At 39.7% G+C, this 26656-nt stretch overlaps 1 long non-coding RNA gene across 5 annotated transcripts; it reads left to right on the forward strand.

Annotated features, from left to right (window-relative positions):
- The first annotated feature begins 525 nt into the window (after positions 1-525).
- LOC132233345 (uncharacterized) lies at positions 526-21461 on the forward strand. Of its 5 annotated transcripts, XR_009452599.1 has the most exons (7): positions 526-6856; positions 8285-10185; positions 13329-13521; positions 13908-14001; positions 15282-15413; positions 15863-15945; positions 17356-21461. It is a non-coding gene; the product is annotated as an uncharacterized LOC132233345 (long non-coding RNA). The 5 variants fall into 5 exon arrangements; XR_009452598.1 differs by having other exon boundaries at positions 15282-15945; XR_009452597.1 differs by having other exon boundaries at positions 15863-21461.
- Positions 21462-26656: the final 5195 nt, after the last annotated feature.

Consider the following 26656-nt stretch of genomic DNA (forward strand, 5'->3'; position numbering starts at 1 on the left):
ATCTGGCAGTGCAGCAGTGTGGCCTTGGACCCTAACTTCCCCACTGATAAAATCAGGGGAGGGGGGATATCTAACTCATATGGTTGTTTGGAGATTAAATGAGATAATACATATAAAGTACTTAGCATAGTAACTGAAATACAGAACATTCCTAATTACAATTTCTGTCATAACTACCATAAAATTATGGTTATTAAAACCTCTTTTCTACAATAGAGATCTCAGTTTAAACTCAGAGAAAATGATGTCAGCAGTATGAATTTTTAATCTCCCCATTTGACTATGTTGTAACTAGGATAGCCACAGACCCTATTCTACAAAACTAATTATTCTTGGGGGGGAAAGGGGTGTGGGAGATGCAGGAAGAGACTGGACAAAAATCATGCACCTATGGATGAGGACAGTGGGTGGGGAGTGAGGGCGGAGGGTGGGGCGGGAACTGGGAGGAGGGGAGTAATGGGGGGAAAAAAGAGGAACAAATGTAATAATCTGAACAATAAAGATTTAATTAAAAAAAAAAAAACTAATGGACAAGGTTTCCCCGTGAATGTGAATATCCAAGTAAGTGAGGACAATCACTGCCCAACATGGTCCCAGTATCTATGAATGGAAGGCAGGCAGCTGGTTTCTGACAGCCTTGAGAATAGAACTATAACATTGCCCACAGTTTCTCACTAGAAAGTGCAGTGGGCCAATCCGAGAACAGAAGCTGAAACCAGGAGGGGTTCTACAAGTTCCCATTTTCAGGTTAGTGTTATAGCAATACAATAAGATGTGATGATTGTGCTAGAGCAGTCTGGGCCCTGTCCTGTGTAGCTCTTAAAAGTAATGAGACAGCATTAATTGTTTGCCTCCCATACTCACCCCTGGGGATCTAGCACTGAGGAAAAAACTAGAATTAGTACCCAAATTGGACAGGATAAGTACAATAGGACAAAGGGAAGAGAAAGTCTAGGTAAATATTGGGAAGGAAGACCAATACAGACCACATAACCTGTAAATCACTTTGTAAAAATGAAAAGGGAGTGTTAGGACCATGGATCTCAGAAAAGTCGTCACCCTCCCTCCTAAAAGTTCAGGAAAACAATTTGTTTTCCTAATTGAGCAGCTGAAAAGGATTACAGTCAAATCCCATTCAGAGTTATAAGAAATAAGAAGCAGACCAACATCACCATAATGAAAGCACACCAGAAAGACATCACCACGAGACTGATGAAAACCTAGTATGTCTTATTTAAATGTTTAAGTTTTTTATTTCTTAATCCTTACCCAAGGATATGTTTTTGTTGATTCTTTTTTTTTTTCTTTTTCTTTTTTTAGAGAGAGATGGGTAGGGAGAGAGAAAGAGAGCTAGAGAAACATTGATGTTAAGAGAGAAGCATCAATTATTTGCCTCCCATACTTTCCCCAACCAGGGATCAAACCCAAAACCTAGGCATATGCCCTGACTGGGAATCGTATCTGCAACCTTTCGGCGTATGGAACAATGCTCCAATCAACTGAGCAACACCAGCCAGGGCAAACCTAGTATTTTTTTAAGGCAGTTATGACAGGAAATATAGTATTTAGAGCTATATCAGTAAAAATGAGGAAAGCTGAAATTTAAGCTACCAAGTCTTTAAAACTGGAGGAAAAAGGCAAGCCAAAAGAAAGCAGAGGGAAATAATTAGTAAAAAGTGGGGAAGAGGGGAGAGAGAATAAGACAAAACACCAGCTAACCTACTTAAGGAAAAAAGGGAGGAAACAAAAATTTAAATGACATAGAAATAACCATAAATCAGGGAAATTTTCAAAATTATAAGACCACTTTGAATAATTTCATATAATAAATTAGAAAAATAACTTTTAGAAAAATGCAAATTGCCAAAATTTACTTTAGTAAGACATAAAAATTCAGAACCAACTATTACCATAGAAGAAACATAGTTAAAGGACTCCTTACAAAAAAAGCATCAGGCACAGATTGTTTCAAGATTACTACCAAATCTGTAAGAGTAAATAGTCTTGATGTTTAAAGAATCCCAGAGACTAGAAAAAGAATGTTGAACCTCAAAGTGTCAAAAAAAGAGAGAAAGATTTCCAAATTCATTTTATGAAGTGAATGTAATAGCATGGTCTCTAAAACCTGACAGAAAATTACAGACTCTCAGGAATATCATTGCAAACATTTTAACTATATTAGCAAATAATCCACTAGCACTTTCAAAAAGTAATAAATCATGACTAAGTTGAGTTTATTATAGGAATGCAAGGAAAATTCAATATTAGACAATCCACTAATATATTAAAAGAGTTAATGAGAATAATCATGTGATTATCTCCATCTTTGCAGCAAAGGTATAACAATGGAGCACTCATTCATGTTAAATATACTCAAGTAGAAACTGATGGTAATTGATTAACATTGTACCTCTGCCCAAAAACAGCATCTTAATATTGAAACAAAAGAGGCTTTCCAACTACAGTCAGGAACAAAGCCCACTATCTCCTCTACTACTAAACATTGTGTTGGGGTTTTAGCTAATGAAGCTTGGGAAGGAAGAGGTGAAACTATTTGCAAATAGGATTTTCTATCTGGGAAACCCAAGGAATTTGTAGAAACACTGTGAGAACTTAGTAAAGTAGCAGTTTATTAACAGAAATATCAGTAGCCTTCACAAGACAAAAAAGAGTGCATACTCTGATTCCATTTAAATGAAGTTCAAAATAAGAAAAACTTACGTGTGGTGTCAGAAATCAGCGCCCACTTGCAGGCACTCCCTCCCCAAAGGTAAGCACTATCCTGACGTCATCGCCAGTTAGTTTTATCTGGTTTTGATATAAAAGGAGTCATAATGGATACATTTTTTTTCAACCGTCCTCTTTAGCTCAACAAGGACTGGAAGGGTACAGGAAGCTTCTGTGGTGCTGGTAATACTCCATTTTATGATCCAGGTGCTGGTTCTGAGGTGCATTCACTTCATGAATATGAAACTGTCCACTTAATGATTTATGCACTTTTCTGTATGTATAATCACAGTTCAATAAAAATGTTTACTAAGAAGAAAGAATAAAAGAATACACACACACACACACACACACACACACAAACCTTAACTAGTTAGGAAATAGACTTATAGAGAATTTCCCTTTTATGATTTCAAAAAAGAGATGTGTATACTTAAGACATGTCCAAAACCTATGAAGAAAGCATAAAAATAAAACACGTGAAAGACAAAAAAGTCTTGAACAAAATGAAAAGATTATACCATATTTTTAGGTAAGACTCAACATCAAAACATGTTTTTCCCTTAGGTTAATTTATAAATTTAAGCTATCCCAATAAAAATTATCATGGTTTTGTTTTGTTTTGCGTTTTTAGAGAACACAGGAGAGTAATTATGAAACTGGAAAGAAAAAAAATAGAGGGAACTAGCCCTACCAGACATTAAAACATACTCTTAAATCCTCCCACTACCACATATATACATAACCAAATACACACATATAAGTATAGATATGACTATGAGATGTGCTATATATTCTGTACTATATAACATTTTTCATTCAACAATATATTATGAATGCCTTTCACTATCCATACTTTGGTTTAAACAGTTGCATAGTATCTCATTGCATAAATGTACCAATTGGTGCTTTGTTTTACACAATTACAAAAAATATTGCTATAAGATCTTTGAAAATGTTTCGCTGCCTACTTATGTAATTCTTTAAGTTAAATAGCTGTGGAGTTGCTGGGGCAAAGAATACACATATTATAAATTTTGATAGCTTTTGCCACACTGCTTTCTAAGGTTGTACTGGTACACAGTACTTTGATACAGATTTTAAATGTGATCAGAAAGTAGTCTTAAAATTCACTGGAAGAAATATGAGCTTAGGCTCAAAGCCAACTTCCCTCATTTAATCCTAGATGAGCAAGTCAGGGAGTTTGGTAGAGCTATATAAAGTCTCTAAGGAGTGAAGGAAAATAATTTGATAATGTGTACATAAGTAGCTTGCTCTAGAATGTTAATGGATTTTCACCTTGCCATCTGAATTTCAGTAATTGAGTACCATAGAACTCTGTGCTAAGAACGTTTTTTTCTGCTGTAGGACGTACTGTAGAAAATTATTCAGTGGTTAAATTATAGAAACACGCATATAAGAATAATTGTTCAGGCAATACCTTTTCTTTTATAACTGATACTTATTTTAAAATATTTCTCATCTTAAAGTTATTTAGAACTCACAAAATGTTGCTGTGAAGATCATATATTTTTCTGTGGCTCTCCTAGAAAGAAATTTCTGGATTAAATAATGTATACTTTAAAAGTATTGGTAATAACTGTTAAGTTGCCATCCAAAACCAGTATAGCTTTTCAGAAACTCGTCAACAGGGTTTCTTTTTTTAAAATATGTTTTTAATGATCTCAGAGAGAGGAAGGGAGAGGGAGAGAGAGAGAGAAAAATCAATGATGAAAGAGAATCATTGATCTGCCTCCTGCAGGATCCCTGCTGGGGATCCATCCCACAACCCATGCCCTGACTGGGAATCAAACTGTGATCTGGTTCCTGGGTATATGCTCAACCATTGAGCTACACCTGCTGGGCCAACAGGGTATTAGAGTACCTGTTTCCTCATCACTGGATGTTATCAATCTTAAAATTGTTCCCTTCTGCATGAAAAGAAGAAAAGTATTCATTTGTTGATAAGATTTGTGGAAAACAAATCTTGTGGGGGAAGTTTGTTTTTTATATATTATATGAATGAACTAGAGGCCCGATGCACGAAATGTGTGCAAGAGTAGGCCTTCCCCTGGCTGCCGGCACTGGCTTCCCTCGCAGCCCCGGCTTCGTCCAGAAGGACATCTGGTGTAATTAGCATATTATACTTTTATTATTACAGATACTAATTGGGCTATGTCTGAGATAGTGAAATCAAAATAATGTCTTTTTTTAAAATATATTTTTATTGATTTCAGAGAGGAAGGGAGAGAGAGAGAGAGAGAGAGAGAAACATCAGTGATGAGAGAAACATTGATCTGCTGCCTCCTGCACAACCCACACTGGGGATCGAGCTGGCAAGTGGGGCATGTGCCCTGACCTGGAATGGAACCGTGACCTCCTGGTTCGTAGGTCAATGCTCAAGCACTGAGCCATGCCAGACAAAATAATGTCTTTATTAATATAGGACTTAGCACAATAGTTTTCAAAGTCTGGTCTGCAGACAGGAGCTGTGGCATCACCTGGGAACTTTTAGAAATGCAAACTATCAGGTCTCACCTGAGGCTTACTGAATGAGAGACTCTGGGGGAGGGGTCAGCTATCGGTGTTTTATCCAGCCCTCCAGTGGCTCTGGTGCACACTCAAACCCCAAGGACCAATCACTGATTTAGAAAAAGCAGCTTGGGAGGAGAAACAAGAGAGAACCCCATAAATTTTAAATGGAGGTGTTAGTTAGCAGTAAGCTCAGTATGATTCAACAATGTGTCTTTACTTCTGCCCGAAATAGCTAATATGATATCAGTCTATGGGTTGAAAACGTAATAAATGCTCACATATGCAAAGAGGATATTACATTTATTTTCTCAAATGGACCCAATCTTTATTTGCCTGTATTTTTACAATGGCAGGGCTGGGAACAGCGCCATTTACATTGGTCAACTAACAATTTCAGTCTTTTAATATCAGTATTTTGTTTTGTTTTTTCCTCCTGCTCATTGTGTTCTGGCTTTGGTGGAGGCCTCTGTTGCAGGTTACTGCTCTAGTTTGATTCCAGGGCTGGTGCCTATGGAGGTGTCTGCTGCTGGTCTAGTGGGGCCTTTTGAGGTGGGTTGCCTACCGTTTGCCTCTGATTGCACAGTCCCAGCACTATAGCCTCTTTGCCCTGATGTCAGGGCTCCACCAATCTACCTGATCTTAGCAACTCCATATCTACACCCCTCAGCCCCCTATACCCACACACATCTTTGGCATATACAGAAACTCCTAGATATTAATGCCTGAAGCACTGTCTCCATTTCATATACCTAGGTACTTCCCCTCACTCCAATGCTGCTGAGCCTCCCTGGATGTAGAAGACAAGCTGACACTCCCAGGACTGCCGCCCCTGCTAAGCAATGCCTGGAGAAGCAGGTCACAGGGCCATTGCACATACCACATGTCTACATATGTGAGAGTTACAAGTCAAACTAGAAAATAATGTTCTCTCATCACAGGCTGGCAAATATATCAAATAGCAGATCATGCCAAATCATTGTGAATAGCACAAACCCATAGTTAACTTCATGTTCCACCCCAGGCCATGATTTGGCAGTGGCTGTTACTGGGCAAGAGTGAAGTGGACAAAGGGAAAAGATTTCCTGCTGGCTTGCCATTCTGGCTCCCTGCAATCATTGGGAATATCCACAGAATAAACATCCACTTTCTCTTGGAGGGAGAGAGGGAGAAGATGGTCCTTTCATCCCCTCTTGATCTCTCTTTACTTACCTGTACCCTCTCCATCTGATCACAAGATTTCTCTTTATCCACACAGTCTGAGTCAGGTGATCTTTGCTCACAACACATGCCCAGCCTCCATGTCCAACATCACTCAAGCACCTTACAGGAGCCTGAGGTTTAAAGGCCAGGTTCAAATTTAGAAATCTTGGCCTCCTTAGAGTTCCCAGCCCAAGGCCAGTCCTCTTTTTCCCACCCTAGGCACTGTCACACACCGTGAGGAACTCCCTCATGCTTGTGACAAGCTCTGTATCACCTCTAACTCCCACAAACAGCTGTTTGGTCATCACACCTTGTACCTAGGAGTGTACACCATGGCAGCACAGTCCAAAAGGAGCCAGGGGAGAGCCCATGCAGGCTCTGGAAGTGGGTTCAGGTAAGAATGCCAGGGTCTTTGGTATGTGAGGCATGCTCTACAGGGGCCCCACCAATTCCACATCTTATGGGGAGCACTGGAATGGGGGCCTCTAGAGTACTGGCAGGCCACCAGCCCCTCTGCTCTTAGTTTTTTTCATGCCTGTCTGGACTTCGCTACTCAGCAATTTGATTATGGTTTAGAAATTAATTATTTTAAATTTTGTTGTGAATGGTTTGTGTTGTATAAAAATATTTTAGAGATACATTCAGAATTTGGATTGTCAAATTCAGAGCTTTGCTTTAAAAACATTATAGTGGCACTCACCTCCAAAACTTCTTATTCAGGACAGGAATCTTCTTGTTATTTTAGGCTCCATGGGAATTTCTGATGAAAAGCCAGGTTTGGGGATCACTCTTTTAAATAACTCAAAAGGTCCTTTCTTACACGAGAGTACATGATCTTAAGGTGACTTCAGGCTGGTTAATGTGTTTCTCATAAAAATAGTAGTTGAGAGCCACATCTTTAGGGGGCAATTAAGTATCTAGCAAAAATATTTTTTTCTGGGGTGGTTCATCAGTAATTGGAAGCCTGGGGATTTGAGAAAGAAAAAGAAAGTCGGCTCCATGTTAGTTGACTCCTTAGTATATTGAAAATATTTCTATTTTTATCTCTACATCCCTCATAGATGAAATCTAAAAATGTAGGAAGAATTACTAAATATAAGGCCTGTTAATATCTAAGTAGACAAATGAGTTTCAGGAAGCACTGCTTTTAAGTTTTTTCAATGTTTTATTGCCTACTAGGAGGGGAGGAAGCACGGATTACCGAATGTAGAGCTCCAAACCAAAATTATTTCAGCTTTCGTTTCTGTAACGGGCGTGTACTAACATTACTGTCTAAATGAGTTCATAGAGCTCACTCCACCTTATTAAAATGAGGTTTTACTTAAGTCATAGGAGATTGCAAACTAGGTAATAACTGTTGAATGTTTAATAGTCAATGTATTTATGGGAGACACAATAACACTTCTCTGCTTATAAATATATAATAACATAATGGAAGTTACCCATTAAAATTTTAATATTCAATAAAGAGTATATCTGTAATGCACTTGTCCCCAGAGTTCTATGATGGTATATTTGGGGAGGAGAGAGAAGTTGGTGTTAGAGGCGTCAGTGAAGATGCTTGACTATTAAAATGAAATGCTTTTCCCTCCATTTCCTTTTTACTTGCAATGTTACATCTCATTTCAGTTATGTTTCACTATTGTCTTAGAAGAGGGCAGAAACTGTCAACTGAGGACACAGCTGCAAAATATTCTGATTTATGGGGAATGTTTTTATTTCAAAGATTTATTTTTTTATTAACAGATTCTGGGTAACTTAGTAACCTGGCTTTAAACACAGGAGACCTAATGATTTTCATCTTTTCCCCTTAAACACACAGTACAAGAAGAATTTCAGACTAGATACCCCAGGAGGAAAGTGATTGTCACTATCCAAACAAGTGCCTCAAGTATCATCATACTTTTAAACCATTGATACAACTCTGTTAAACAGGACACAAGAGGTACTGTGGACAGGAAGGTGTCCCTGTCACACCCAACCCCTCATTCCCTAGTCCTCTGCAGGAGCAACAAGTGTGGGCAGTTTGTTTTCTAGAAATGGACCTGTAGATACAACTATATATGTGTGAATATGTTTATAATCATATACTTACATATAATAGTGACCCAAATACCAACTGACTCAGCAGAAATTCAAATTTTCATTCATTTGGCATAGCCTGGCATTTTTCTATTCCAGATATCTAGTACCAGTTATTAGGAAAAATGGCCAACTTAATAATCTTTGTTATATTTGAGAAAGGGCTAAGGAATCCTATATAATAAAGAGTTTATATGCTAATTAGACCAGACAGTGGAATGACCTTCTGGAACAACCTTCTGGAACAACCTGGGGGCGGGGGGGGGGGGGGGGGCGGGACTGCAGGGCTGAGAGGCAGCCAGGGCGAGGGCCAAGCCCCTTGCATGAATTTCGTGCATCAGGCCTCTAGTGACTTAATAAAATAATTTTTAAAACCACAAAAATAATTAACAATAACTGGAAGGTCACAGAACAATATTCTTGTTTTTTAATTCCACCACTCCTCAGTTGCCACTGCGTTGCAAGTCTCATGGGGACCATTAGAGTTTACAAGAAAGACAGCAAAGACAACATGCCTGGGGAAGAAAGGAGGGGAAGGTGCAGGTGAACTCAAGAGAGAGAACATGCACGGGTCCTTTATCTTAAGGGTTTGATCTGTTTTCCAAAAGTGGGAATTTTATGGGAGGTCTCAGGAATATCTCAATAGCATATTCATCAGCTTTCCCAGTGTGTCCTTTAATGTGCTGTTTCATCAAAATGAGCATATAGCGGGGTTAGGGTCATTCTCTGGTAAGTTTCATCTTCAAAGAATGTCATCAAAGAGGGACTGGGACCAAGGTGAGTCTGTCCCTATAGGGTCCGGAATGTATAAACCATTTGCTCCTAAGTATCCCTTGGTTAGGGAAGATATGACCTTGCAATTTATTACCTGTCTAGAAATTGCTCTGCTGACTTATTATCTGGCTGTAAATTGCTTGGCTGTTTAACTATTTGTCTCAGTTTCCCTATTCCACTCACCAAGGAACTTTCCTAGCTTCTTATTATCCTGCCTCAGTACTGGGAAAGGTAAACAAACAGGGCTCCCCACCTAGCTAAGTCCCCATTCTGATGACCTCTAGCAAGCCATTCCCTAAATCAGATCCCCTTGCTGTGTGACACAGGAATCATACAATGTGGCGCCTGGATCAGTAGAAGTAGTAACAACTGACGTGTTCCTATCTCTAAAATGCCCAAAGCTCTTCAGAAGAGAGGAGAGGCTGTTTGGTTTAGAGTTTGTATAACTGAGAGGACATATATCAGACAGCCCAGTAGAATCTCACAAATATGATAGGACTGGCTACATTGCCCATGTTTTTTTTTAATAAACTTTTTATACAGGTTTTAGATTTACAGAATAATTGCAAAGATAGGACAGAGAATTCCCAAATACTCAGCATCCAATTTCCCCTATGACTAACATCTTGCATGAGTACTGTACATTTGCTACAATTAACTAATATTAATGCAGTATTAACTATATTCAGATTTCCTTAGGTTTTACCTGGTGTCCTATTTCTGTTCCCAGATCCCATCCAGGGACCACATCACATTCAGTCATCATGTCTCCTCTTGGCTGTGACAGTCTCTCCGACTTTTCTTCTTGATGACTGCCAGTTGTGAGGCGTACTGGCCAGGTGTCTTGTAGAACATCTCTCAAATGGGGTTTGTCTGATACTTTCCTCATTATTAGGCTGGGATTATGGGTTTTGGTGAGGAAGATAAAAGTATAGTGCATTTTTATACCTGCCGGGAGCCGGTCCATCCTTGCTGTTTCAAGGGACCTGGCATATATGGCGTACGGTTCTTAATATGTTTGCTCACCTTCTTGGGGCTGTGTTTTAACCAAGGTCACCTCTCCGAGAAAGGTTGAATCCCCAGGTAGGGATTTTCCCCTGAAGTTAGGGAGGGAATAAAACCCCTCAACTAAGTGCCAGGCGGGTAATTAATCCCTTTAACTACGAACAATCATGCTTAAACTACATAATCTTTTCTCCCTGGAATGGAGATAAGAAACGCCCTAACCTTTGTAATAGAGATTGATAGGATTGAATCAACTGGTATAAATACAGTTGTAACAAGACAGAAAGACTCTGAACTTAGAAGAGAATCAAGAAGACAGAACCTACACGGATCCTAGAGACAGAAGAACTTCGCTGGAGAGAGCATGCCAGAGGATCCTGGAGAGGGACTGGCCTCGGAGCCTGGAAGCGGAGCCTGGCGAGAGAGCATGGCAGGGGATCCTGGACTGAACCTGACTGTGGAGATTGGCAGGACAGCCTGACTAGAACCTGGTGACTGAACCTGACTGGAGTACCTGTACAGAACCTGGCTGGAGACCCTGACAAGCGAACCCGGCTATGATGATCAACTGAACGCTATCTCTGTATCGTTCCTTCTTCGCCGACTCCGTCCATACCTTTGGGGAACCCCTGGACCTGCTGGGGTTGGACCCCGGCATCTGGCGCCCGAACAGGGACCCCTAGGTAAGCGCCCCACACTCGGGACAGATCGGACTCCACCGTAGGAAGAGGGTGGATAGTCTTCGCCGACTCCGTCCACACCTTTGGGAACCCCTGGAACAGGATTCCCATAGGTAAGCCGCCCCATTGAGAACCCCACACTCGGGACGGATAGGACTCCACCAGGGTGCTACAGACCCCCCTATAGAGGATAAATAGGGTAAGAAGGTGGATAGTACAGAACTTAGATTGAGAAGATGTGCCATACTGAGTCCAAAGAAAGAAGACTCTGTATTGATCTTTAGATTAAGAAGATGTGCCATACTGAGTCTAAAGAAAAAAGACTCCGTATTGATCTTTTAACATATATGCTTGTTAGCAGAGGAATTAAGGTTACTCCCAGTCAGACAGAACATTTTATACAAGAAATACGTCCATGCTTTTCTGAGGAAGGAAAGGTGCCGGAAAGGTAAATGTAGAGGCATGGGAGAAGGTAGGCCCAAGGAGCCTTATCCTTAACCCCACTGCAGCCTTTCCACCCCGGGAAAGTGCAGGATTGGCAAGCTCTCCCTGGGGTGATAGATCAGGACTCAGGTAATAGCAGAAAGCGCCAATCCTACTCTTAAAATGGATACAAGAGAGCGTTTCAGGTTTTTCTTTTTAATGCTTGCTTTTAAAAAATAAAAAAGGGGGAATTTGCCGGGAGCCGGTCCATCCTTGCTGTTTCAAGGGACCTGGCATATATGGCGTACGGTTCTTAATATGTTTGCTCACCTTCTTGGGGCTGTGTTTTAACCAAGGTCACCTCTCCGAGAAAGGTTGAATCCCCAGGTAGGGATTTTCCCCTGAAGTTAGGGAGGGAATAAAACCCCTCAACTAAGTGCCAGGCGGGTAATTAATCCCTTTAACTACGAACAATCATGCTTAAACTACATAATCTTTTCTCCCTGGAATGGAGATAAGAAACGCCCTAACCTTTGTAATAGAGATTGATAGGATTGAATCAACTGGTATAAATACAGTTGTAACAAGACAGAAAGACTCTGAACTTAGAAGAGAATCAAGAAGACAGAACCTACACGGATCCTAGAGACAGAAGAACTTCGCTGGAGAGAGCATGCCAGAGGATCCTGGAGAGGGACTGGCCTCGGAGCCTGGAGGCGGAGCCTGGCGAGAGAGCATGGCAGGGGATCCTGGACTGAACCTGACTGTGGAGATTGGCAGGACAGCCTGACTAGAACCTGGTGACTGAACCTGACTGGAGTACCTGTACAGAACCTGGCTGGAGACCCTGACAAGCGAACCCGGCTATGATGATCAACTGAACGCTATCTCTGTATCGTTCCTTCTTCGCCGACTCCGTCCATACCTTTGGGGAACCCCTGGACCTGCTGGGGTTGGACCCCGGCATATACCTTTCTGCTTTTTAAAAATTCCATGTTAACTCCTCCCTATCTCCCCCACCCCCCAACCCTGTCATTATACTGCTAGTGCCTGTTAAGATCAAGGAAACGGGACCTCATTCTGGTACATATTACAGGAAGTCATTCTTACCTGATTGGATATCACCAGTGGGAATGGACTCCTCAGAGAGAATTTCCCGGGATGAGTTGCCTTAGAGCCACAGACTTGATAGCGAGTGAACTGAGAAGAGGGTCCAAGCAAAGGCAACAAGTGTGGCATAGAAAATAGAACCATCCTGGCAGCTGACCTGGGGGAACACACTGCCTGTGGGATTTTCTTTTTTTCCCCCCCTATTCTGTTTTTTCTTTCTTTCTTTATTGATTAAGGTATTGCATATTTGTCCTAACCCCCCCAGTCCCCCCCACCCCCACCCCCCGCTTATGCCCTCACCCCCCTGGTGTCTGTGTCCATTGCATTGGTTATGCTTATATGCATGCAAACAAGTCCTTTGGTTGATCTCCTGAGGGATTTTCTAATCCTTTGAGCAATGAAAGACTGGAATGTGGAACAACAAGTGATAAAAATATGGCCACAATCAAAGGCACCTGGTCAAAGAAACACCCACGCCCTATCAGTGGAGTAAAGGCAGGAAGTGGCGAGTTTATGAATATGGCAGGTATCAGGTGGTGACTAAGATTGAAATGGAGCTAATCCTGGAAGTATCCTCAAGTTAAAATCCGAAGGCTCTGAAGGCATCTAAATAAGCTAGCTGACAAAACAAATGTTCTGGGGGAAAAAATCAGGAAATCTATCTCCTAAAAAAAAAAAAAAAAAAGCCTTGTTGCCAACTGTATGCGTCTGCTGGCAGGAGGAGAAGGCAGATGCTTAGAGTTTCTCGGGAGTGTGTCTGAGTTAGACTTCCTCGTGTCTCCTCTCATACAGTTTAAACCTGGAATCATGTTCAGAGGGCGGTTCGCCAGGGCTCAGTAGGCCACACTGTCTAGGGCCATGAAATGGAAGCGCGCCAACTGGCCCTTACTGGAACAGTGAACTTGGACCCTGGCCACTCAGCCAGCCAGCTATTGACCTGCCAACACAAACAAACTTCAACATTCACCTTCATTTTAGAACTCTGGTAAGGATTAGAGGAATTTAGTATCTGAACACCATTGGTAATCTGTAAAGTGCTTTTCATTAAGAAGTATTGTCACTGTTCTGTTAAGCTCTTTGCCCAGGTCTCTGTTTCTGAAGAATGTGACAGCCCTGGCTGGTTTGGCTCAGTGGATAGAGCGTCCACCTGCGGACTGAAGAGTTCCTGGTTCGATTCCAGTCAAGGGCACATGCCTGGGTTGCGGGCTTGATCCCCAGTAGGGGGTGTGCAGGAGGCAGCAGATCAATGATTCTCTCTCCCTTCTTCTCTGAAATCAATAAAATATATTTTTTTAAAAAAAGAATGTGACAAGAAAGGAATGTGGGATTTCTCCTCTTCATTTACCCTTTTCTTTTACGTTTATACTCCAGGCATTATAGTATAGATGGTGCAAGTGAAGAAGAATAATAACAGAGGATTCATGGAGCCCTCAGTGTGCTGGTGACAATTCTAAGCTCTTTACAGGTATTAATTCATTTAATCCTTATGACAACTCTCTGTTATTGTGCCCATTATTACTGATGAGTAAACTAAGATACAGAGAAGTTAAATGCTAAAGGTCAAATAGCTCTAATGTGGCTCTATCAGTTGGAACTCGTTTTGGTTGTATAATAACTCGAATGACATGGTTTAAACAAATTAGAGTTTAATTTTCTCGAGTAAAAGAAGATGGGAGGTAGGTAGTCAAAGGCTAGAATGGCAGTCTCACCATTCTTAGGAACTCAGGCTCATCTTTCTTCTTTGTCTAGATATCTTAGCACATGACTATCCTCGGGTTCTCCTCAATAGTCCAAGATGGGATTGGAATGCCAGGCGTCAAAACTGTTTTAGTTAGAAGAGAAGGAAGGAGAGGGCCAAAGGGCTTTCCCAGAAGCCACACCCAACAACACCCAACATTTGACTGGTTACCCCTAGCTGCAAAGAAAGCTGGAAAATGTGTTTTTCTTTTTCTTTTTTAAAAAAGTTGGACACATTTCTGAAGGTTCTGTAAAAGAAAAAAGAGACAATACATTTTAGACTCATGCACCATAGAATACAGTTTCTCAGAATAGAATTGTGGCTTTTGTTGGCAGGTGAAAATAAGGCTGTATTAAGTTTTTATTTCCCACTTGCAGTAGTCATTTAAAAATGCAAACAAGGTGGTGTATACAATTTTTTTTAAAGTTAGAACTTGACTTAGTTTCTAGTTTTCCCTTATCCACAATTTAGTTATAGTTGATGAGATTCTGTAACTTCATAGTATTCAAATGATTATTTTAGACTCTTACAATGAAGAATAAAAAAAGACAAGACAGAAATGGTTTTAGAAGAAATACTTTTCTTATTTTTATTCTGAAATTTTTATCTGGAGGTTTTTGGGTTTTTTTCTGCAAGGCATTACTCTCAGATTTCCCTTTCAAAGAGCAAATGTCCAATATTAAAGTTTTAATTTGTCTTTTAAGGAAAGAAAGGAAAAGAATATTTGAATTGATATTTAGACAATTACTTATTTGGGTTTATTGTACTTGATTATGGCTAAAACCTTTCTTTTGATCTCGGTTTCTCCAGCTATAAAGTATAGTCATTCATTTATTCATCCATTCACTAAATACTTCTGAGTTTAAAAGGTATTGGATGCTTTATATTTGATAGTCATTTCTGTCTCATTGTTAACAAAATAATTAGGTAATGTGAAACACATTTTTAAAGTTTGTACTTCAACAAGTACTTTTACAGTTAAACAGAAAGTATTTCTTTTCATACAGATAAACCAAATTTGGTGTATTGAAAAAAGAAACTGGAAACTTTTGGAATCATAAGATAAGAATATTTCAACTATGTACACATTACACATAGAAAAACATATTATGAATCTTTACATATAAGGATACTAAAAGGTAAGTACTGACAATTTTCCTTTTTAAGAGTAAACAATATATTGTGACATGCCTTTGTGACATACAGTGCTCTCCCCTAGAGCTGATACAACTCTAAAATAGATATATTTGCAGAAAATATTCTTCTCATTTATATTAATGTAGCCATATTGCTTCTCTAAGGAAACATTTATAAACATTGCTACTGTGTTCCAGAAATGTTTTAAGAAGAAAATCATTGTATATGAATCCTCTACAATGGAAAATAATATAATAACATTTCCCCTGATAGAATTCAAAATTGTGCATGTCACAGTAAACGAAGTGATATGAGTTCTGCATCAGAGCCTAAGGCTATGGCTGGGGGTCATGATTTATTTTCAGTTTGTTATTAGTACTGATTGCCTTCTGACACTAGACAAGCTATTCAAACTATTGAATTCTTTATTTCTTTATTTATTGCTTGCCAGAGTACACAGCCAGCATTGGCTGTGGCAGGAAACTCAGAGTTCCCAGAAGCTTTGGTACACCAGTTGGAGCCCTGGCTAAACGTGTGTGTATTGGGGAAAAGGGCCACAAACGTCATTTGAGTCCTTCCAATAACAGAAAACACAGAACCTCCCATTTCAATTATGGATTCACATAAGAAGCAAATGAAGGAATGCAGAGTCAACAGGGAGAAAGGGAAGCAGCAAGAATAGTGAGACTGTGAAGCAGGGTTCTGTGCAAAGAGAGTAAAGATAAAGATGGCAGTTACAAAAAGCTGAAAATAGTTAATAGGTAAAATTCCCAACATGCTTTTCCCATTGTGCCGTTGATATTATTTAGAATAAGATGATTTGAAAATTTTAAACATGCACCATAGCTTTATTTTATGCCTTGGCTGGCTAGTTTGTAGTTCGGGGACAGGTGGTAATATTCCTCCCTCTTGGCCAAAAGCTTGTCCTTCCTGCTCCTCAAAGTCAGTGTTATTTTTATAGTATGATGCTTATAGAATTCCTTTCTTGGCATTTTTTTCTACTCTGAAAATTTTTTTCTAGATACTTCTCTCCTTTATAATAGAACAACAGTGCTAAGTCCTTGCAAATACTTAATAAATCAGTAGCCTATATTGGTGTTAACATTCTTAATTTAAATTCATGGAGATTTGAGCTGTGTTGTTTGTTGAGGAACACTGACATAATAAGAAAGAGATAGTAAAAGTATGTCTTGGTGGCAAAATAGAACAATAGACACACTTTATCATTTTTGCCAGAGCCCATCATCTTGTTTGATAATCACATAGCAGCCAATCTTCCACTAAGTACTACCTCTTTCATACCCTATTCTCACTCACTGCTGTGAAAAACCATACTAAATCTAACTCTGAGATCCTGTAAATTCTCTTTCCTCCTCATATCTTCCCTCCCCCAACTCTCACTTATCAAACAACCTTCTACAATAAATAAGGAACAGCAGAAAGATGGCTCTTAGAGTAAGCCCATTTATTTTATTACCAGCACTAATAAGTAACTCCCTTCATCTCTGGCTTAAAACATCTCAAAGCAACAATGCATTCAAAATCCTTCAGGATGGTAAAACACATGGATACTTAGCTATAAAGTAGGAAGAATGATACAAAGACAATGACTAAAGTACTGAGGGGAGGTTCTTCAGCCTCAGAATGAGCAAACTTTTGTGGCAGAAACACAGCCAGGCTTGATGAGAGAAGCAGAGTATGTGGTTGAATTATTTATAACGATGCTGCAGCTGTATTGATCAGAGGGAGTTTCTCTCTTAACCCTACCTTCCCCGAACCTTAAAGAATTATGTCCTCCCTCAAAGAATGATGCCCCAAAGTGAAAGGGTGTGGGGTGGGTTACTGGTGAGGATCTTAGTTAAGAAAAGACTGGTTATCCAATATAGTTCTGCCATATCTAATGACAAGCAAACTGATGATCTCTTTGCATATCTCATTTCCTAGGAAAGAAATGGTATATCATTTCACAGTATGCCCTGCAGGAAAAAGATTCTGCCCTCCCTACCGGCATCATATTACCTCAGCATCAAAAAACCTAATACAAAATTGAAGCTTTCAAAGCATAGCATGGTATTAAAAGAGCATTTATATTTTTGGAATCTTGTGTACTGTTGAGTCTGCACTGCCAGAACACTACCAGGCCCATAGTAGGTGGTCAGTCATATTGAATAAATGAATGAATGTTCTTAGCATATTTGGATTCACTGAATGGGTTTGGGATTCAGCCACTAAAGGCCATGTGCTCAGCAGTGTGTTAGGGGGGTGCTGGCTTCTATGCTAGCCTAAATTGGCCATTCTAGCTTCCTCCTGGGTAGAGTCTTGCTTGCTAGGGAAATAACATGTACTGGGGACTAAGGATTAATTTAGAATATATGCACACAGTTCCAACTTTGCCATTGGGAAACTCTAAGACAAGAATCTATTCTTTGCCCTTAAATAAGCCCAAAGCAGTTTGCCACCCTCTTTAGGCCAAAGATTGTGTGTGATAAGCTTCTGAAGAAAACAAACTGTTAGAAGATACAGTGTCCTTTTCACCTCAGGAGAGAGGGGACTTGAAAAGAAAATGCTGCTTAATGCTACTAAGATCACCAGCACTTCACTTGAAAAAAAAAACAAAATCCTATTCTGATGTGGAGGAGAAAAACAGTATTGGTGGCATACCAAGCTGGTTCATTCCAAGAAGAAATTCTAGGCATTTGTTCCAAATGAGTGTTGAAAAACCATCTAGGACAGGTATAATGTGACATATCTACATTACAGACAAATTTGGCTAGTGTGCCACCTTTTTTCCTAATAGTTAACATTTTATGGAATTCAACCAGAAAAACCACATTATTAGAAAAGGAGGAGACATTAGGTAGATCTGGCTCATTTTATTTGGTTTTTTTGTTTGGTTTGGTTGGCTTGGTGATATTTCAACAGATCAGAGAGCACTAGAAATAGTCAGGTTCCAACAGGAGCCTAAAAATGGCATCAGTCTTGGATTTGGAATAAGAAGGGAGCTGGAGCCCCTGCAAAGGTTCCTATTCCTCTATCCCAAATTTCTAGATATGACAGATCATATGCTTTTTGCTTTTCTTTTCTTTCTTTTTTAATAGCAGTATTTTAATAAAGAAATAGATACTGTGTGAGCCAAAAAGCATTATAAGGAATCCTGAAATATGCAAAGCAGATGGAATAATGTTAACAGAGATAAGCTACTACTACCATGGGAACAACTTCCAATGTGCTACAGACTCAGAAAGGGCAGATTCAGGGAACAGGAAGAGCCCTAGGCCACCAGGAAGTACTGAGATGGGACAAATGTAGGCAGTAGAGCAAAAATGCTGAAGAACTTGTTATTACATCACACTCAGTAATGTATTTATAGAATTATGTCATAACCGAGCAGGATTTATGCCAGAGATGTTCAAAATTGGAAAAAAATATTAATGTCATTTGCTCTATTACTAAATTAAATATGAAAACTATTAGAAATAATAATAAAAAATCCAACAAGGCAACCAGAAACAAGATCAACAGACAAAAACTATAGCATTCAAACTTACTAGCAATATACACGTGAAGGATATTACTATAGACTAAGTGTGTCTCCTCAAAAATTCATGTTTGTGAAGACATGACCCCTATGACATGTATTTTGAATCCTAACCACAGTGGTATCAGAAAGTGGGTGGGCCTTTGAGAGGTCATTAGGTCATGACAGTGGAGCCCTCAAGAATGAGATTAGTGCACCTATAAGGAGACCCTGGAGAGCTCTCTCACCTCTCATGCTGTGTGAGGAAACAGTGGGAAGACACAGCCACTTGCTTGTGTCTAGGTGTGAACCTCTTTGTATTTAACTTTCTATGGGTTTATTGAGTTCTTGGATCTGTAGATTAATGTTTTCCATCAAATTTGGGAAGTTTTAGTCATTATTTCTCCAAATATTTTTTTCCGTGCCTTCCTTTGTTTCTCCTCTTTCTCAACACACACACACACAGACACACACACACACACACACACACACATTTTGTATTCTTATATGGAGTCCAAAATATAGATACAACATAAATTATTCAAGCATTTCTTAATTAGTGGAAATTAAATTGCTTCCAATTTTTTACCATTATAAACAATGTTACAATTAACATTATTTATATATATCTCCTTGAAGGATGCTTCTTCCAACAGATACTGAAAAGTGAAATTGCTGTGTCATTTAACATTTTAGACACTGTTGCCAAATTGCCCTCCAAAATAGCTATATCAATACTCAAAACCAAAAGTTCTTAAAGCTATACACATTTCCTCACACTCTTAAAAATTTATATTATCACCCTAGCCAGTTTGGCTCAGTGGATAGAGCCTTTGTCTGCAGACTGAAGAGTCCAGGGTTTGATTCTGATCAAGGGTAGGTATCTCCTTTGCAGGCTAGGTCACGTGTGGGAGGCAACCAATCAACATCGATGTTTCTCTGTTTCTCCCCTCCTTTCCACTCTCTCTAAAAATCAATGGAAAAAATATTCTTGGGTGAGGATTAACAACATCAAAATTTGTACTATCGATTTTTTTAATTGCTGATAACCTGATGAATGAATAATGGGGTCTCATTGTTTTCACTTCTGTTTCCTTTGTTACTATTATGGTTGCGCATTGTTTCATGCTTATTGGTCATTTGTTTTCCCCCATTTTCAAATATTTTGTTTTTATCCCTTATCCATTTTTCTATTAGGTGTTTTTTTCTTATTGATTTATAAGAAGTTCTTTATATATCCTTAAATGTATTCTTTATCTGTTGTATATGTTGCAAATGCTTTTTCCCAGTCTCATTTCTTTTAACATTGGTATCTTTGATGTACAGAAGTTTTCTCATCACCATTTGACCTATGCTCTCATCACTAATTGGAAATGTCACTGTTATTATTTAGTAGGTGAATATAAATCATGTAAATTCTAATCATGATTTTTTTTTCTAGATTTTCTGTTTTATTGATTTATTTGTTCATTCTTATACCAATTTTTCTAATTATTATGGCTTCATTTTTCTATTTGCTAGAACATTGTTCTTTTATAAATTGCCTTGGGCATTTGTGTGCATTCCTCTTTTGAATTAATTTTATTTATTTATTTATTTTTAAATGAATTTATTGGGGTGACATTGGTTCACAAAACTATACAGGTTTCAATTGTACAACTCAACAAAACATCATCTGCACACTGCATCATGCGTTCATCATCCCAACCAAGTCTCTTTCTGTTCCCAAGTCCCCATTTTCCCCCCTTTGCCCATATCCACCTACCCCCTAACTCTCTTTCCCTCTGGCTATCACCCCACTGTGTCCATGTGTTATAAATATGCTAGAGGCCTGGTGCATGGATTCATGCACTGGTGGGGTCCCTTAGCCTGGCCTGTGGGGATCGGGCCAAAACTGGCTCTCTGACATCCCCTGAGGGTTCCCAGATTGTGAGAGGGCCCAGGGGAGGAACCGTAGGAGAGCTCCAGAGCATGTCCTGCATGTCTTACCCAGTCCCAATAGGCCAGACCCCAGCAGCAAGCTAACCTACCAGTCAGAGCATCTGCCCCTGGTCTAATGGTCGAATGAACAGTCAGACACTTAGCATATTAGGCTTTTATTATATAGAATATATGGTGTTTTATTTTTGCGTAATCCCTTCACTTGAATGTTTTATTGCAATTGTTTTGGATTTACAGATTAATTAAGAGACTGAAGAAATTCATTGTTAACAGATTGTCTTACAAGAGATACTGAAGGATATCTTCAGAATGAGAGGAAATGACTATAGATAATTAGAGATGATGAGCACCAGAAATTATAAATTTATGAGTAAATAAATACTATACATATATTTTTCTCTTAATTTCTTTAAAAACATGCATTTTGCTAGATTGTGTAAAGCAATAATTATAAGACTATATTGTTGCATTTATAACATATGTAGAAGTAATATGCATGACAATGAGGGAGGAGAACTGGGACTACTACATTTTGGCAGAATTAAGTCAGTATAAATCTAAAGTAGATTGGGATCAGTTAAGAGTTATATTTTAGTCCCTAGAGTAACTATCTACACTAATAAAAGAGAAAAATGGTAATTGGTGTACGACGCTACCCTTTTCATTGGCTAATCAGGGCTATATGCAAATTAACTGCCAACTGAGATTGGCAGTTAACTGCCAACAAGATGGCGGCTAATTTGCATATGTAGGCACAATGCAGGGAGGCGAAAGGGAAAGCAGGAAGAAGCCCCCTGCCACTGACAGTGATCGGAAAACCAGGGGGTAGCTAAGAGCCGGGGGCAGGGCAAAGGCGGCCCTGGGGCCGCCTTTGCCCTGCCCCCCAGCCATGATCAGAGAATCAGGTGCCTTTTCCGCCCTGGCCAGTGATAGCAGGAAGTAGGGGTGGAGCCAGCGATGGGAGCTGGGCACGGTCAAAGCTGGCAGTCCCAGGAGCTAGGGGTCCCTTGCCTGGGCCTAAAGCGAAGCCCACGATCGCGGGGCCGCTGCAGCTGCGGACCCCCGCTGCCCGAGCTGGACGCCTCAGCCAGAGGCGTTAGGCCTGGGCAGGGGCGGAGCTGGGGGTCCCCTGCCCAGGCCTGACACCTCTGCCGGAGGCATCAGGCCTGGTCAAGGGGCCGATCCAGTGATTGGTGATCGGAGGGTGATGCGGGTCAACTCCTCTGTCCGAGGCGTCAGGCCTGGGCAAGGGGCCGATCCTGCAATTGGAGGGTGATGGGGGTCAACGCCTGAGGGCTCCCAGTATGTGAGAGGGGACAGGCTGGGCTGAGGGACACTCCCCCCCACCCCCCACACCCAGTGCATGAATTTCGTGCACCGGGCCCCTAGTTTAAAAATAATAATTTTGTTAAAAGTCAGCAAAAAACCAAAATATATATACTAATAAATATTTAACACAAAAAAGACAATAAAGGAGGAACAGAAGAACAAAGACATAAGACATGGAAAAAAAACTTTAGCTAACTGGTATTCATGGAACACTCCACCCAGCAGCAGAATACATATTATTTTTAAGCACACAGGGAGTATTACCCCCAAACAGATGATATAATAGGCCAGGGTCAGCAAATTATAGCCCAAGGGCCAGCTACCTAATTTCTTTTTCATCCTCACCTAAGGATATTTTTTTAAATATATTTTTTATTGCTTTCAGAGAAGAAGGGAGAGGGAGAGAGAGATAGAAACATCAGTGATGAGAGAGAATAACTAACAGCTGCCTCCTGCACATCCCACACTGGGGATCAAAACTGCAACCTACATGGGCCCTGACTGTGTATCGAACCATGACCTCCTGGTTCGTAGATCAACGCTCAACCACTGAGCCGTTCCAGCCTGGCTAAGGTTATATTTTTATTGACTTTAGAGAGAGAGGAAGGGAGAGAGAGAGAGAGAAACATCCATGGATTGCCTCCATATGCCCCGGCTGGGGATTTAACCCAAAACCTAGGTATATACCCTGACAGGGAATCAAACCCATAATCTTTTTGGTGTATAGGACAACACTCCAACCAACTAAGACAAGCCACTTGTCTGGTTCCCAGCCACCTAATTTTTTAAAAAACCTTTTAAACCATTTTTAAGTGTGCAATGCAGTGGCATTAATTACATAATATTGTGTAACCATTATCCATACCCAAAACTTTTTCATCATCCCAAGCATAAAATCAGTATCTATTAAACAATAATTATCTATTCCTCGTTCCCTTCAATCCCTTAAATCTACTTTCTGTCCCTGTGAATTTACCTATTCTAATATTTCATATAAGTAAAGTCATACAATATTTGTTCTTGTGTGTCTGGCTTATTTCACTTAAAATAATGTTTTCAAATTCCATCCATACTATAGCATAGTTCATTCCATTTTATAGCCTAACAATATTCCATTATTTGTATATACCACATTTTTTATCCATTCATTTATTGATCAACACTTGGGTTGTTTATATCTTTTGGTTATCGTGAAAAACACAGCAGTGAATATTAGTGTACAAGTATCTATTGAGGCCCCATTTTCAATTTTTTTAGGTATATACCTAGAAGTGGAATTGCTGAGTCATATAGTAATTTTATGTTTAGGTTTTGAAGGACCATTGAACAGTTTCCTATAGTGGTTGCACCCATTTTACATTACCACAAGCCATGTACAAGGGTTCTAATTTCTCTCTATTGTCACCAATACATTAAATTTTTAAAAATTATAGCCATTCTAATGTGTATGTGAAATGATATCAATTGTGATTTTGATTTGCATTTACCTAATGACTAATGATGTTGAGCATCTTTTCACATGTTTATGCAGCTGCCTATTTTTGTAAATAAATGTTTATTTATTTACCTATTGTTGATGATTGCCTTCATCCCATAACAGCAGTTGAATAGTCAAAGACTGTATGGCCACAAGTATAAAATGTTTACTAGCTCACTGAGCCAGAAGGAATTTTCTCACTCACATGTTAGAGCATAAAAAAGCTTCATTATTTTTAAAACATTGAGATCATTCAAAGAATGGTCTCTGTTCAAGCCAGAATTCAATTAGAAATCAACATAAAAAAAATATGGGAAATCTGGAAATACTTAGAAATTTGGGGGGAAAAACAGAAATTTGGGATAATTTTGAAATTACAAGGGGGTTTTGAATATTTCTAACTGAATGAAAACAGAAAGACAGCATATCAAAATTTATAGAATGTACTTAACCTAATACTTAATGGGTAAAGACTGAATACTCCCCTATGACTGGGAATAAGGCAAGAATGTCTATTCCTATCACTTTTATTCAGTATTGTACTGGAGGTATCTAACCAGAGTAATAAGGCAAGACAAATAAATCAAAAGCATACAGATTGGAAAGGAAAAAGTAAAACTTCTTTAGTTACAGATACAGATAGTGCATGACAAGATATGAACTTCAAACTTTGAATCTTGATATTTTCCTGGGCTAACAATGTGTGGTATGATACTCTCTTTTCCTGATGGGAAGCTGCAGCAAGCTCCCAGTCAGCCACCTAGTCATGAGGATAAACAGCCCATACACTACAGCAGTGGTTCTCAACCTGTGGGTCGCGACCCCTTTGGGGGTCGAACGACCCTTTCACAGGAGTCGCCTAAGACCATCGGAAAACACATATATAATTACATATTGTTTTTGTGATTAATCACTATGCTTTAATTATGTTCAATTTGTAACAACGAAATTGGGGGTCACCACAACATGAGGAACTGTATTAAAGGGTCACAGCATTAGGAAGGTTGAGAACCACTGCTCTACAGCGTAGTATTAAATGCATTTTTTACTTAAGATGTTTTAACTTACAATGGGGTTATCAGGACATAACCCATTATAAGTTGAGGAGTATCTGTAATATGATAAGAAATCTACAAATAAAATCTACTGGAATAAATGAATTTTGCAATATTGCAAGATACAGCTCATTATGCAATTCTTAGCTATATCTATATATCTATATATACCTATATATATCTATATATATCTACACTGAGTGGCCAGATTATTATGACCACCTGACGTTTGTCGGCAAATTAGCTATAATTTCTCGCTGAAGTTGCTAGAGGGCCAGACCATTATAAATAGGGAAGCAGGTTGTTTACCTCGACAGTAGAAGTGATTTTTTTTTCCTGAAAATATGGGTAAACAACGCAATTTAATAGCCTTTGAATGTGGGATATATTTGAAAGTGAGTGGCCAGATTTATTATGACCACCTGATGTTTGTAGGCAAATTAGCCATACACTGCATCATATGGGATATGGAAGCTGAAGACCTGTTTGAACACCTTTGCTGTCTGTAGTTACCAAGATAAAACATCTCCAATTCACACAGGAACACAAGGATTGGACAGTCGAGCATGGGAAAAAAGGTCATGTGGTCCGATGAATCACATTTCCAGTTGCATCATGCAGATGGCAGAGTGAGAATTTGGCAGAAACAGCATGAAAGCATGCAACCCACATGCATGAGTACAACCCTTCAAGCTGGTGGGGGCAGTGTTATGGTTTGGGGCATGTTTTCCTGGCATGATTTGGGCCCTTGAATTCGTGTGGAACAACGTCTGAATAGCACAACATACCTAAGTATCATTGCTGATCAAGTTCATCCTATCATGTTGATGGCGTGTCCCAATGGGGAGATGGCTTCTTCCAACAAGACAACGTGCCATGCCACGGTGCTCGTATTGTGCAGGAGTGGTTTCAAGAACATGAGGGAGACTTGACCTTGCTTAGGTGGCCCCTACAATCACCAGATCTCAATCTAATTGAGCATTTGTGGGACGAAGTTAAAAGAGCCATCAGGCAACTGGTTCCACAACCATCAAATCTCACAGAACTGGACAGTGCTATTCATCAGGCATGGTGTCAGATTCCTCACATCATTTTTCAACATCTCGTGGAATCAATGCAAAGAAGAATTGCCACAGTATTGAAGGCAAAAAGTGGCCCAACGAAATACTGATGGGGTGGTCATAATAATCTGGCCTCTGTCTCTCTTTCTATTTCTCTCTCTCCCCCCCCCCCCTCTCTCTCTATATATATATGCCTAAGTGACCATCGCAACCAAACGGACGACTGAGCAGGCTGCGTGGGGCGACCAGGTCGGTGGGGGGGAGGGGGCAGTGAGGGGTGACTAGGCCAGCGGGAGGGGGTAGTAAGGGGTAGCCAGGCCAGCAGGGAGGGGGGGTAGTAAGGGGTGACCAGGCTAGTGGAGGGGGGCAGTTAGGGATGATCAGGCAGGCAGGCAGGTGAGCAGTTAGGAGACAGTGGTCCCGGATTGTGAGAGGGATGTCCGGCTGCCGGTTTAGGCCTGATCCCAGGCCTGATCCCCAGGCAGAATTTTGTGCACCGGGCCTCTAGTGTCTATATAAAAGCAATGAACAACCCCAAAATAAAATTAAGAAATCAGTTTCATTCACAATAATAAAATACTTAGCAACACACTTAACAAAACAAGTGTAATATATCTGATCACTAAAAGCTATAGAGCAGAGCTAAGAAAATTTTTTAAAAATCTGAACAAATGGAGAGATATTCTAATGTTTTAAAACTGGATTATGAGATGATTCCACAAATCCATAATTTAATAAAAATCACTAAACTGTACACTTAACAATTGGTGGGTTTAATGGAATGTAAATCATACGTCAATGTAGCTGTTTAAAAAATGGTATTTTAAATTACAACTGGGTTCAGGTGTTAGGATGCATTTGTGTC

Source organism: Myotis daubentonii, chromosome 4 (genome assembly GCF_963259705.1).
Source record: "Myotis daubentonii chromosome 4, mMyoDau2.1, whole genome shotgun sequence".
Taxonomy (NCBI): Eukaryota; Metazoa; Chordata; class Mammalia; order Chiroptera; family Vespertilionidae; genus Myotis; species Myotis daubentonii.